Genomic DNA, 14,892 nt, shown 5'->3' on the forward strand with positions numbered 1-14,892 from the left:
CTTTAAATCCCAAGAGAACGGGCGGGGGGCCGTGTCTGCCCCTGGAGCAGCTGAATGATACTGAAATGAACTTGTCCTGGGAGTTAGGGGGAATTGGGAGTGATGTCACTAGCCAAAAAAGGGGCTGGCCCTTCTCCCTTCTCCCACATAAAATAAGCTGATGACCCAGAAGAGTTCTTGATTCAAGGAGAAATGTGAGATTCTGTGTCTCACTCACATGCCTACAGAAAGCGACAGAACCACACCACAACTCCCAAGCTATAAAGGGAACAGGACTTTAATATAATATTCAAATATGTCATTTATTATTTACAACAAATAACCACTGGCCCTCCCCAATGGGTGAGTAGGTGCTGAGGTAGAGATGTCAGGGAGCTGGGATGGGGTCGTCCCTTCTCTCTTGGGCTTCAGGGGACCCCAGGAATCAGCTTACAATGCTCCCCTTCCCATCAAGTGGGAGGAGCTGGCCTGGTGCATCGCAAGCATCCCAACTGTGTCCCTGCTGCTGAGGATGGGGCTGTGATCAGCCACTGGTACGGGGTTCGGTGTTGGGGCCTGGGGGCTGAGTAGAAGAGTCGGGTTATCTTCTGCGGCCTCCCTCTGAATCATGGCCCCCCACCCTGTCCCCACTGCACTGGGTGCTTCAGACCCTGTGCTCAGTGCTGTCAGCCACCAGTACCCCATTCGTCCCTGCCACGTGAGCGATCATTTAGTATCACCTATTTCACAGAGGGGGAAACGGAGTCTCAGGAAGCTGAAGAGAGTCACCCCAGTCGCAGGACTGGTCAATAGTGGAGCTGGGATCCCAGTGCCAGCTATCCAACTCCCCAAGGCCACGCTTAGCCCGAAGCCTTACTGAACCCCCAGGAGTCAGTCACCCCGGCCCAGACACTCACTCACCCCAGACCTTGATGATGGCCGGTTCTTCTTGGCCTTGCGTATTTTGCAGGCCAACTAGGTCTAGGGTTCTGGCTGGCAGGACAGGTTGTAGCTACAGGACAGAGAGGCATCTGTGAGCCTACCAGGAACCACACCTCAGGTGTCGCCCCACTGCCTGCCCAGCAGCTGGAGTCTGGGTGTCCCAGATGTCGCCATGTAATAAGGCCGGGGGATGAGTGGGGGACCATGGAGACAGGCTCTCTGGACTGGCCAACAGGGAGAGTCCACCCCTGCCCTCACCCAACTCCTGCCCAGCCTCACCTCTCATTCTCGTTGAGCAACTCCATGTCTTGGAACCAGGCCGCAAATCGCTCCCTCGGGTTCTAGGTTGTAATTCTTGGCAGCCTCCTGGAGCAGCAGGATCTTCCTCATGACTCGGTATTCCTGGGACCAGAGGGAAGGAGAGGATGCACACAGGGCCTGGGTGGGGGATGCTGCAGGGGCCTTGTTGGAGGTGAGGAGTGGGGCAGGGGACCAGTCCTGGAAACCATCCTTCCCTCCAGTTCCATCCAGGATCTACCAGTTCTCAGAATGGGAATAATCATCCCCTCCTCCAGGAAGATATCCTTGATGCCATCCTCCCCTCAACCCACCCGCCAATTGGATGGGTCTCCCACTGCTCTGTTATCAAACTCTTCCACACAATGTAAGATACAGGAGGTGAAGCCAGGCACTGTTCTGCCCAGAAGGTCTCTGATTTCCACCTCCTTCTCCTCCCCTGCAGGGAGTGCCACAGCTGCTCCTCAGTCCTCTTCTCAAGGTTGATCTCATTCCCCTGGAAGGTAGACAGCCAGAGTCCATCAGACAAAGCCCCCTAGCCTGACTACCCCCTATGCCCACCCCTTCTCGTGTTGCACTATTGCCAGGTCCCCAGAGGGGGCCAGGCATGCAGAGAAAACAGGACTTGTACCTAGGCCGGGCTCTGGGCTCCAGATTAGGAGGACATGGGAGTGAGACTGAGGTACCTGGCAGCACAACTCTCTCTGATGACAGACTTGGAGGCTGAGGCCTCAGGCAGAGGGGACTGCTCAGCAACTTATGTGCTGCCTGAGTTGGGGGCGCCCGACTTCTCTGTCCCTCCATGGGCAGCATAGGAGTTAGAGGCTGAGTCCAGCTCAGATAAAACCTCACGCAGCTGTGCCATCAGGCAGCTCTGAGCTTCCCCAGCCTGGGGAACTGGAACGGGTGTCTCTGGCAGAGCCTCTTTACACTCATCCCTAAGATGGGCCTGATGCCCCAGCTCCCAGGAGCAGCTGCGAGGCTCTCATGAGAGTAGATGTGCCAAGTGCTGAGAACTCAGAGCTCAGTTTGGGGGCTCCCACATCCCAAGGCTCAGAATCCTGGTCCTTCCTGCCTAGTCCTCAGGTTCACCCACCTCGAGATAGTCACTCATCGCCAGGTGCAGCATCAGCAGGTCACTGAGCAGATTGCCAAGATAGGGGAAGACACCCTGTGACATCGGGGTGCAGGTGGGATGAGACCTTGCTCTCAAGTAGACCCCATGTAGACCCTCTCCTGAAAAGTCCCCACCCTCAGCCTCCTGGCCCACCACAGGGTTCCCATGAGGAGCAGCCTAGGACCCTCAGCAGCCTCCCGTCAATTCCTACTCCCTTCACACCCCAAGAACACCACAGTCCTCCTCCTCACCTCCCAGGGCCGGCTTCTGGCAAATCACAGGGTGTGCCTTCCCTGGCCCTCCCCAAAACAACCCATCCTGCACCAGCTCTTCCAGGCCCTCCTCTTGGTCACTTCTACTAGGGGATTTGGGCACTGTGGCACCAAGAGAAAGGACCCTCCTCTCTTGATTTGAGGCCTCCAGCTGGGAGCGCAGAGCCCCTCCCCCACAGGCACACTCACCTGCTGCTGCTGCTGCTTCTCCTGCACTCTCTGGGGGTTGCTCTCTGGGGGGGCAAACGTGAAGGGCCCCTCCTGTCAGGGTCGAGGACAGTGTCAGCGAGGCGATACTCCCCTCACCCCATTTCTCTCCAGCACCACTGGCCTCCGACACTAGACATCTGACTTGAGTCAACTGGTACCAATGTCATTCCATCCTCCAAGGTCTTGTGATTCCAGAACAAGCCCAGCTCCAACTTTCATTCTGGGTGTGAGCTTGGGCTCGTGGCCTGGCCTCCTTGAGCCTGTTTCCTCATCTGGAAAGTGTGAGAACTCCAGCTACCACACAGGTTCTCATGAGGACTCAGTGTCACAAGACTGTCATCCTTGTTCTGGCCCTCACCCCTCCAGGTGGAGCAGGCAGAAAGCTCCCACATTTCTTTCCTCCCTCTTATCTCAACACCACCCTGTGAGGCCTGCACCACACAATCACCATCCCCCCATTTCCCTCAATAGGAGACAAAGGCCCAAACATGGGCAGAGAGTTGCTCAGGGGCCCACAGAGGAGAGGCCGCTTGCCCCTCTCAGCCAGAGGCCCTGTTCCAACATCCTCGCCTAACCCCCAGCCCCACCACTGAAAACAGTCCTGTCCCCTGACCTCTCAAAGCTTGGTCCTGGGCCGAGTCATGGATGGAGAGGATGTGGTGTCTTGGGAGTCTGGTTGAGTGGCTCCTGCCTGCCCCAGTCCCGTGGAGTGTCTGGCACCCAGGCTGGGCCAGAGGCCAAGCCAAAGCCTTCTCCTCCCCAAGGAACGCCTCAGGACATTCCCCTGCACTGAATCCTTCTTTTTTTTTTTGTGAGGAGATCAGCCTTGTGCTAACATCTGCCAATCCTCCTCTTTTTTTGCTGAGGAAGACTGGCCCTGGGCTAACATCCATGCCCATCTTCCTCCACTTTATATGGGACGCTGCCACATCATAGGTCGACAAACGGTGCGTCGGTGCGCGCATGGGACCCGAACCGGTGAACCCTCAGCCGCTGCAGCGGAGTGCGCGCAATTAACCACTTGCACCACTGGGCAGGCCCCTGAACTCTTTCTTTATCCACTCAGGAACTGGACCCCCAAGGTGCCACCTCTGATCAACAGGGAAGGGGATGACAGGACATTTTGATTCCCTGTTTACATGAGACTCCTAACTTCCTTTCAGCAGGATCCACTAAGAATCCATCAGTTGCCTAGACGCTTCTCATAAGCCACCGGGGGCATATGTCATTGCCAACCAGGCACTCAGGTTAGACTCCTGTGGTTCACTCAAGTGACTGCTCTAGGGGTCCAGGGGGGAGTCCCAGAATGCACACACATCTCTCACCTAAGGATGAGCAGCCTGTTTGTCCACCTGGGCCATGGGAATCCTCTGCCATGCACATCCCTGGGGCAGGCAGGCTGCAGCCCCTTGGAGATGTGGTGAAGATAGAAGGAGCAGCGGGGTCCTGGCTTCCTGAGGATAGTTTTAGGCTGAGGGCTAAACCCACACTAATCACCCAACAGCATGGAAGAAGCTACATCCTGCAGGATGGACATACATGGAAGCCAGAGACCTGTTGATGGCGCCAGCTCGGCAACTCCTCCTGGAACAGCCCAGCCAACACCACTGTGTCTCATGACCAGGGCCTCCTGCCCACAAACGGCACCCCACCTGCTCATGGGCAGAACAGATCCCTCTGCTTGTTAACCTGGATGAGATAGACGGGAATGTTTCAGAGAAAGTTCAAGTGAGAAACTATCAAAACCACAGCCTGCCTATTGCCCCTCCTCCGCACCCCTCCTCTCTTTCCAGACCCCCAGCCTCCACTCTACCTTGATCATCAGTTCTCTGCTCAAGGGCTTGTCTTGACTATTGAGTTCCTGAAGATTTTCAGGGCTCTCTCTCAGGGGAGGGGAAAGAACGAGGGATAAATTTAGGAATAATGTGAGGGGTCTAAATGCAAATCCCTTTTCTTTGCAAACCCGAGATTCAAATGGCCTGGAGAAGTGTTCTCACTGGGCTCCTCTGAGCGCTAAGGTCTCATGGTACTGGGAGGGGGCTCTCCTGTTGGTCACTGGGGTCTCCACTCCCCAGATCTACTGAGCAGCTCTGTTTTGACTGCTTTGAGTTTCAAATGGGCATAGAGTTTTGTTGCTATAAACACCTGAAAATCCCCAATTTGGCTCAACTTAGTACCTGACACTTAGGGAAACCGAGTCCTGAAGCAGAACTGGTGCACTAAGGACCCCGGGAGGTTTAGAGACCCCTGCCGAGGCCCAGGCCCGGTCCCCAGCATTTGCTACCTCCCAGGAGTTCCCAGCTGACTGAGGGGCCAATGGCAGACATACAGGAGATCCCCCATCCACCCTGGTCCTCCTATGGAGAGAGGCCTACCCACCGGGAAACTTCCCTCGTGTGTTCTTCAGGTGGCTTGTGGAGGTTTTCTGCAGAGCAGAGATGACAGTGCAGGGCGAGGAGAAGTTCTTCAGGATCTCGCACTCCTGGGGAAGGGAAGAGAATGAGCTGTGAGGTGGGGCACTGTAGCCCCACTTGCTCTAGCTTCAGTCCCCTTCTATTTAAATCTCCCCTCCTGGATGAGACAGATGCTCAGGGAGTCCCAGAAGGGCACATTTAGGACCCAAAGAGTAACACTCACAGGGAACAGGATTTTAGCTCAACCCAGGGAAGGAGCCAGGTAGGAAGTGAGCATCCTCTCACTGGGACCTGGAGTCAAAGTCAGCGGGCCCCTAGCAGGAAGGGCCTAGGGACTGTGCAAGGGCTTAGACCACACACTGCAATCCTGGGAGCTGATAAAGGTGGAGAGGCAGTTCCCAAGGCTTCAGAGAGGGACTCCACTGGGCCTCCCACAGCACACCTGGGCCACCTGGATCCAGCGCTCCACCACCCTCGCCCTGTCCTGGGCTGTCATGCTCGGGTCCCTGAGGCAGGGGGTGATGACGAAGCTGGCCACCCTTCTGACGTGGTCGATGGTGGCCTGGACGGTAGGTGTCTGGTGTTCATTTCGGGCTTGCTCCTCTTGCCCCAGGTGGAGCCCAGGCACGGAGAGGGCACCACCTTCCGGAAGAGGTCCTGGAGAACAGGGGGAGTGTCACCCAGCCCTGCCACACCCCAGGTCTGTGTCCACAGCCCCCAAAGTCCCACACAGGAGTCACAGTTTAGAGCTGGAGCTCAGAAAGCTCAGGATGTGGCCTGAGCCTTGTGACAGTCCCTGGCTTTTCTTCTCTGTCCCCCGAGGACACCCAGCACAGGATGACCCAGGACCCAATACTGGCAGGGAAGGGAGAGGGGCTTTTGACCCAGCCCGTCCTGGCTAACTCCAAGCTCCAGACGGTGGCTCAACTCGGCTCATCCCAAGGGGGCATCTTCCAATACCCTGATCCCCTCTCTGGTCCCACTCCACATTCTGATGCACATCCCCCTGTGGCAGCTACAACCACAGGCCTTGTCTGTCTCCCTTGTAGTGAAATACACATCAGATGTCTAATAAGTCCTGAGGCTGTTGAGCCTCCTGAGCAGCCGGTTAGGCCACCAGGGACCGGGCTGTACACAGTGAGCCTCTCCCTGCACAGATGAGCCAGGGCCCACCCAGCTTTCCATCTCTTCTACCTCATGGAGTTGGCACAGTCACTCTGTGCAGCAGGTCCTCTTAATGTCCACCTCCACGGTCTGCAGGTGGACAGCAAAGGCTTGGGTGTTCAGAAAGTTGCCCAGGTCTTATGGTTGGTAAAGGGTGGAGCCTGGATTTGGGCCCAGATCATAGCAGTCTGGATCAGGTCTGGGGCAACGATGGCAGAGGGAAGGCCTGCCCCATCCCGCCCTGAAAGCCCAGCTGCTCACCGGATCCATCACGGTCAACAGCTCCATCACCAGCTTAAGAGGGAAGGCCGTGAGATTAAGCTTCTCACCCTCCTTAAGAGCCACAGGTGGAGATGGATTTCTCACTAGAAATGATGGTCCAGGTGACTCCAGCTCAGCAGCTCCCACTCCTGCTGGAGCCCATGTTGGCCCTTGCTCCAGCTCCAACACTGCTGATGGAGGGGACGCTGACTCCAGCGCTAGAGGAGGAGGTGTCAACGGAGCTGGAGCCAGCTCTACCTCCACCACTGCCCACTGCTCTGCTTCTGCCGCTGACTGGAGCTCTGCAGCTGACGCTGGAGCGGGATAAAGAGAAAGGTTCACCCACATAGCTGACTTTCCATGTGTCCTTCTAAACACAGGAAAGATCCCCCTCCCTTCCAGGAATACCCAGCCTGCAGTCCCCCTTACCCTCTGGCTCTGCCTCAGTGGCCTCCAGAAGCTCACACTGGACAAGGGTAAGAGGGTCACGGCAGCTCCTCTCCTAACCAGGCAAGGTGACATTCATGTACATCCGCTTTAGCTTGAAAAAGGGACAGCCCCAGTCTGGTTCCGCCCTAGTTCTAGTCCAACCCCGTCATCTCAAGCTTCTGAGTGTGGAGACCCTCTGCTCCTGCTCTCATCTCAGAGCAACACTGGAAAGTGTGGGTGGCCTCATGTACCTGCCCCTTGTCTAGTGAGTAGGTGGAGTTGAAACCACTGGGCAACTACTCGACAACCTCTTGAGTGGAGTTCTGCAAAGACTGCCTGGGAGCTGGGCCAGAAGGAATCAGGGGCTGCATGCACACTGCCACTGGGGCCGACCCCCAAGAGAAAGTCTGCTGCTCAGTTCACGCACAGAGGGGCATCCCTGCAAAGAACTGTGGTCAGGGAGGGAAGGAGATGAATCCTCTAATGCTCGGTATCATGATTAGAGGAGCTCACCTTCTCATGCTGCCAGGCATGGCCTGGGGTATGAACATGACAGACTCACCAGGTTTCCGACACCTAACAACCAGCTCCTGCTCAGGAATGACCCGACCCTTATGTTCTGACTTCTCCCCTCCTCACAGACACATGCAGACACACACACACACACAAAGAGGGGCAAGGGGTGTGGGGCTGATCAGGTGGGATCACAGCTGTGCCCTGGCCTGCACTAGCCTTTCCTGGGCTGTCGCGTGTTACCTTTCACTGCCTCCTGCCAGACACCCAGAGGCGTCAAGAATGAGGGCTGAGCCAACATTGCCAACTACCAAAAAGATTCTCTTTCTGGGATTTTTTGAGCCCAGATCCTCCAAAAGTTGGGAAACAACAACAAAACATCTTTGCCTGCTGACTGTCTCCAATCAAGTGAGCTGGATGGGGGGCTGTGGGTGCGTGGTTACCTGAGTTCTAAGATCTGTTGAGGTCTATGACCCCACGTCATCTCCTGAACTGTACACAATGAGCCTACACAGCCCTACCCACAGCTCCCTGGAAACCTAACTAGGGACCTAGCTTTAAGGAGACAGAGATGAATGCAGACCTCCTTTTCCTTACTAGTTCTTCATCCTGGGATAGTCCCTGTGCCTCTCAGGTCCTCCCCAGTCTCTAAACCTGCACCATGGGGATCAGCCTAGAATCTACTTCCTAGGGACATCACCCGGTGTATATGAGATAATATCTATTACCCCTGTGGGCTGGTGTCACATGTACCTAAGGCACAAACTTAGAGATGGAAGAATAACAAGGAGGGGTGGGATGTAGTACAGAACACCACTCAAAACAGGCCTGGGCTCCAAGAATGTGATATTGGGACAGTCATTTCCAACTTGGCCTCATTTTCAGGTCAGCACCATGAGGGGGTTGCAACTAATGGAAATTCAGATATTGCCATCGTGTGACATAAAACCATTCGATTGTTTCCTGTTTTATGGAGAATGAGACCCAAGTGTCTCATCTTGGTCTATGAGGTGGGCAGCCTCCACAGTGGTACTCAGTAAGCCCCACCCATATTATACACATCCCCGTGGAACCACAAAGTGGTTAGTAACTGGCTTCTGAACATAATAAGAGCCAAAGTGATGGGATGTCTTGTCTAAATTTTAACTAAAAATGTCTCTCACTTCCTCTTGCTCCCTCTCTCATGTGCCATCTCTCTCTCTCTCATTCTGTCAAATCCCTGGAAGTGAGGAATCAAATACCGGTGTATTGGGGCTGCCCAATGTGTGAGGCACATTGAGGAGAGAAGCAAGGGAGTGCCTGGGCCAACAGACAGAAAGGAACTCAGGCTCTCAATCCAAAATGAATCCTGAAGGCTGAGAGTGACCTTGTGGGCCAGTCCTCCCCCAGTCGAGCCTCAGTTGATGCCACAGCCCCAATCTGTTCAACTCACTGAGACAGAGGCACCCAGCTAAAACATGCCTGATTGCTGATCCACAAAAATTGTGAGATTGTCAACATTTGATGTTTTGAAATGCAAGGTTAGGGGCAATGAAGTCAGAGAGGGAAAGGTAACGAACACAGCCTACCAGGCCCTGGCCCTACCTTCCACCCCAGCTCCTGTTCTCTCCTCCCAGCCTCCCTCCAGCTGCACTGGCCACCTTTCTAACCTCCTCTGGCCAAACTCACTTCTGCCTGTGAGCTCAGGTGCCATTTCCCTGACACACTGCTCCCAGACTTGTGCAGGGCAGGCTCCTTCTTTTCATTCTGGTACCAGAAATAGTCACCCTAGTGAGGTCTTTCAGACCCTCCTACCCAGTGATGCCCAGCCCTCCCTCACAGCCCCCTGATGTGTTTCTCTACAGCATTTGCTCTTTTCTTTCTCATGTCTTTGCTTTTGTCCATTTCCCATCTAGACTGTGAGCTCCCAGCAGGCAGGGACCACTTGGTCATTTTCATCCTTCACTTCAGCCCACCAGGGCACCTGGCACAGGATGAGCGCTCAGGGCACAGCTGCTGAATGAGTACATGGGTAGATCTTGCACCTCGCCCCCTGCTTTTGACCAACTTTCATTTTGGAGATGAACACTATTAATAGGAGGTACAAGTTGTTTCTGAGGCAGGGGGACAGCCAGAAAGACCTCTGGTTGACTCTTCGCTGCTCCAGGAGCTCAAGAAAAGTTCAGTGGACACCGAGTAAATTCCAGGTTTACAGCAGAATGACTTGATATATATATATTATGTAATGGTTACCAAAATAAGTTTAGTTAACATCAATCACCAAACAGAAATAAAAGATTGTTTCCTGATGATGAGAAGTTTTAGGATCTATCTCTTAGCAAGTTTCAAATATACCACACAGCAATGTTAACTTAGTGTTGTATATCAAGTATATCTCAATACAACTGAAAAAAAATAAAAACAAAAACTCACTGGCCACCACTGACACAAGAGGCTGCCCGCCCCCTCGTGGCCAGCACTAGCACTGTTGCCCAGGCAGGAACTCCAAACAGAAAGCAACCTTTCTTCAGGTGTCCTCAAGGCAGAGGCTCTCCAGGATCCCAGGGGTAAAGCAGCAGGACCTGTCAGCTTCGAGGGAGTGGGAGGAGTCTTGGGAGCCTACCGTGCCCCCCTCTTGCTGTTCCCCACCAGGTGTCCTCTTCACTCCTAACGCATCCTAACTGCTGCCATGACAATGGTTCCCCTTACCTCCAGATGAGGACCGCAAGGGTCCAACAAGGATTAGTCTTCTCCCTGGACTCTAGACTTGGTGTCCAGTGCTCTGGCATCTTCTTCCTTATCCTCAGTTCTCATCCACCCAAGCCCCCTAACCTCCTCAGTTCTAAAGGATCTCCAGGGGCTGGAAAGCATTTTCTCAGGGTTTCAGAGCACAGTAGGTCATCAACAGAGAACCTAGTCCAACAGACATGTTGTGAGTGCATGGAACACTTGGAGTCACTCGCTGGATGCACTCCACTTTATACAGGAGGACCCTCACTGAAGTATTCTCTCCTGTTCCCAATGCCTACACAAGGGGAGGATGGGCTCATGACAGTTCTGAGTGCCCACAGAGGTGGACTGCAGGACCCCAGTCCTGTGATCCCCAGGCTGGGCCAGGGATGGATCTGGAATAGGTAGACACCTAGGAACCTTAGGGATTCCTCTTCCCATCTCTGGGCCCCTGCGCACGAATCGAGGAGAATGGATGCTACTGCCCCGTGGGAGAGCTGCCTCCAACCTCTCTCCCTCATGCCTCTTGTCACTTGCCCAGTGTTGGCTCTTTTTTGACTGCACCTCCGAGTTCTCCATATGAGAATTCAAGTGTGAGTGAGTGTGCCTGTGCACATGTGATGATGAGGAGAGGAAAATGACCCCATATGGAAAGGGGTGGGCAGCAATCCTCTAGGATCTTAACGCCTCTCATTACCAAAGGAAACCTGAGGGAAGGGGTGGAGCCTCGGCCAAGTAAGCTGGAGCTCTCTCTAGTCTTCAGGACTCTGACGACCTCCTGTGGTCTGGGACGGTATCTGCTTCTTTCTAGGCCAGTTTCCCAAATGTACAGTGAGGGGTAAGATGTGCAACAGCACAAGCATGTGCTCAGCCAGGACAAGTCATCAGGCCCCATAGATACATTAAGTATGTTTTAAGTGTATTGAAGACATTAATATTGCTGTGCAATCATCACCACGATCCATCTTCACAACACTTCTCATCTTGCAAAACTGAAACTCTATACCCATTCATGAATTACTCCCCATTCCCCCTCCTCCCAACCACTGGCAAACACCATTCTACTTTCTGTCTCTCTGAATCTGGTGATTTCAGGAACCTCATAGAAGGGAAATCACACAGGGTTGTATTTTTGTGACTAGCTTATTTCATTTAGAGTAATATCTTGAAGGTTCATCCATGGTGTGCCGTATCTTAGACTTTCCTTCCTTTTTCAAGGATGAATAATATGCCATTGTATGTATATAGCACATTTTGCTCATCCATACATCCCTGGACAGATACCATAGCAAGGCCCACAACCAAGCCCAAAATAAAATGGGGCTCCAGCCAGATTTTTCTCAACAGTACCTTGCAGACTACTTTCTTAAGCCATATCCCATATGATATTTACTAAGGATCTAATCTTGGGCCGTGAGTTGCTTTTCAGAAACTCCATTTCTCTTCCTTAAGCAAGTTTCAACTACTTTGAGCCAATGAGACAACAAGATGGCTTGCAAGACTCAAACTGCAACTACATAAGTGACTGGAGGATGAACTGGGGGACCAAGAACTCCCCAGCCAATCATGTTAAGGACACTGCCTTTTGAACGTGGGATGTGTGACAGAACATGAAAATCTGTGCTTGCACAAAATACCTAGGACTGCTCCCAAACTTACTGCACCCACTCCTTTGCCCTTGAAAAGCCCTTTTCAACAGCCCATTGGGGAGAAAGATTTAACCTTTGTCTCCTTGCTGGCCAACCTCATAATAAAGCTTTTTTTCCTTCTACAAGAGTGGGTATCCCGTTTGGCTAAGGGGTGCATTGGGCTGTGAGGCCTTCCTCGATTACAATACTTGGGTGGCTTCCATGTTTTAGCTATTATGAATAATGATGCCATGAACATGGGTGTTGCAATGTGTCTTTGAGAACATGCTTTCAACTCCTTGGTGGGGTATACACCCAGAAGAGGAATTGCTGGGTCCTATATAATTATATTTTTATTTTTTTTTAGGAATTGTTATACTGGTTTCTACAGCAACTATATATTCCCACCACAGTACACAAGGGTTCCAACTTCTCCACATCTTGGCCAACAGTGATTCTATTCTTTTTCTTCTTCTTTTTTTTTTTTTTTTTTGATAGATGCCATCCTAATGAATGTGAGGTGGTCTCTCACTGTGTTTCTGATTTGCATTTCCCTAATGATTACTGATGATGAGCATCTTTTCATATGCTTATTGGTTATTTGCAGATCTTCTTTGAGCAAATGTCTACTCATATACTTTGTTCAATTTTGATTTGAGTTGTTTGTTTTTTGTTGTCGAATTTAGGAGTTCTCTATCTATTCTGGATATTAAGCCTTTGTCAGATACATGGTTTGCAAATATGGTCGCCCATCCTGTGGGCTGTGCTTTTACTCTGTTGATAATGACTTTTGAGGCACAAAACTTTTTAATATCCATGAAGTCCAGCATATGTATTTTCCTATTTTTTTGGCTGCTCTTGGGTGTCAGAACCATGAAATCATTACCAAATCCTATCTTGTCAAGTTTTGCCTTATGTTTTCTTCTAAGGGTATTATAGCATTAGCTCTTACACTTAGGTATTTGATTCACTGGGAATCAAGTTTTGCGTACAGTGTTAGGTAAATGTCCAAGTTGATTCTTTTGCATGTAGATATCCACTTTTTCCAGCACAACTTGTTGAAAAGACTTTTCCCCATTGAATAATCTTGGCACCCTTGTCAAACATCATTTGATCACATGGGTGAGGGTTAATTTCTGGGCTCTCAATTCTGTTTCCATTGGTCAATATGTCTGTCTTTATGCCATGACAATGCTGTTTTGATACTGTAGATTTATAGTAAGTTTTCAATCAGGAAGAATCAGTCCTCCAACTTAGTATCTCCTTTCAAGATTATTTTTGGTATCTGGGCTTATTTGAGACTCCATAAGAATCTTAGGTTAGGTTTTTTTCCATTTCAGCACAAAACGCCCTTGGAATTTTGATAAGGACTACACTGCATTTGTTGATCTCTTTGGATAATGTTGACACCGGCACAATAAGGAGTCTTCCTATCCACGGTGATGGGATGTCTTTCATTTCTACTAGTGCCAGGTGGCTGTTCAGGTTGAGGGGGCGGCACTCCTCGAGGTAGTCTTGCAGAAACCCACAGTTCCTCCTCACTGTGCCTTCACCATTTCCTTAGAACGCATCTACAGTCAACAGAGGGCAAAATGCATGTAAAATGCACGTGGGAAGTTTTCAAAGACTGGGTGTGCATGGAGCACACATTTCTTCCACTCCTCTCCATTAGCAAGAACCACAGACTGAAGCAGCAGACCCTAACACATGGAGACTGCAGACTCAACCAGCAGACCCCAACAAATGGGGACTGTGGACTAATTAAGGGCCAGGGACTCGGGTTCCTGGCAGAACCATCTGGCAGCTCAAGCTGAACCGCTAAGCCTTTGCCTGGCACTGCTGACTAACCAAATGCTAAGACTGATGCTCTCTTAGAGCATCCTGTCAGTCTAGACTGACCCACTGACCCTGGACTGGAAAGCCAGTTAGATCAGGAGCTCACGGCAAACAGAGTGGATCTCATATCCAAGAGGAACTTACCCACAGCCCTCAGAAACAATGAAAAAGATGGAGAACTCAAAGGTTTTGAGGGTACCAATGACTGTGTTTCTCATCCTCGAAGCCATCAGGTGTCTCCTTTGGATCCCACTGCTGCCACCAAACTGGTACAAAACAAAATAAAATTGAGCAAATTTTAAACATCTTATTGGCTTTATTCAACAGTTCATGAATCAGGCAGCATCCAGTCTAGCAGAGAGAAAGGACCTCCAAGGAGTTCTACAAAATGAAGGATTTTGTAGGCAGAAGGGAGCAAGAACAAGGAAGTTACACTAGATAAAAAAGCGGGTTGGTTACTGCAAGGTTACCTTCCTTAGAGGATGGCAGGGCTCTATCAGGAAGATGAGCTACCTGCTGCGCATCAGGTGATTCCTGATTGACTGCTTTAAGATTCTATTCCTGGGAGGGCCAAAAGTCTAATTAAGTCTCGACTTGTTTATGTGAGGCATAGCCTAAGCGGCTCCATTTGGGCCTGGTGTCTTGTTTTAAACACATGACTTCTGCTGGTCCCTGCTTTCCCCAGTTACACCCCGGCTGTCCCTTCACTGACCATTGTTGGTCACACACCCACTGCACCTGCTTCCAGTCCTTTCCCTTCAACACCGTAATCTCACATACAGCTCCTCCCGACACTATCATGACGTCTCCCACCACATGTCCCCTATACTTTCCACACTGCCATCAAGATGCTTCACAACACCACCACCATTTATGTCCAATGGGCTGAGAGGCCTGCCCGTGCACTGGGAATCAGGAGTCACAGGGTCTGTCATTTGGCCTCCAATCATCTATTGTACCCCAGCTGAAGGGCTTACCCTGCGGAGACACTCAGTTGTACCCAACTCAATCGCACAACATCCTTGCCCCAGGCTTCCTTCAAAATGCTCCCCCCACTTTCTGCCCCAACTGCTCCTGGAGGGGTCATTTTGGGGTAGCCTTCGAGGCCACCTTGGTGATTT

The 14,892-nt window shown here is 51.6% G+C and overlaps 2 long non-coding RNA genes across 2 annotated transcripts; both read right to left on the bottom strand.

Annotated features, from left to right (window-relative positions):
- Positions 1 to 2,713: 2,713 nt before the first annotated feature.
- LOC131402321 (uncharacterized) lies at positions 2,714 to 5,190 on the bottom strand. The gene is made up of 3 exons (XR_009218534.1): positions 4,631 to 5,190; positions 4,357 to 4,506; positions 2,714 to 2,868 (listed from the first exon to the last, which is right to left on the bottom strand). It is a non-coding gene; the product is annotated as an uncharacterized LOC131402321 (long non-coding RNA).
- Positions 5,191 to 6,760: 1,570 nt separating this feature from the next.
- LOC131402323 (uncharacterized) lies at positions 6,761 to 14,315 on the bottom strand. The gene is made up of 3 exons (XR_009218536.1): positions 14,285 to 14,315; positions 13,916 to 14,037; positions 6,761 to 6,970 (listed from the first exon to the last, which is right to left on the bottom strand). It is a non-coding gene; the product is annotated as an uncharacterized LOC131402323 (long non-coding RNA).
- Positions 14,316 to 14,892: the final 577 nt, after the last annotated feature.

This window comes from Diceros bicornis (genome assembly GCF_020826845.1).
Source record: "Diceros bicornis minor isolate mBicDic1 chromosome 7 unlocalized genomic scaffold, mDicBic1.mat.cur SUPER_7_unloc_2, whole genome shotgun sequence".
Classification (NCBI taxonomy): Eukaryota; Metazoa; Chordata; class Mammalia; order Perissodactyla; family Rhinocerotidae; genus Diceros; species Diceros bicornis.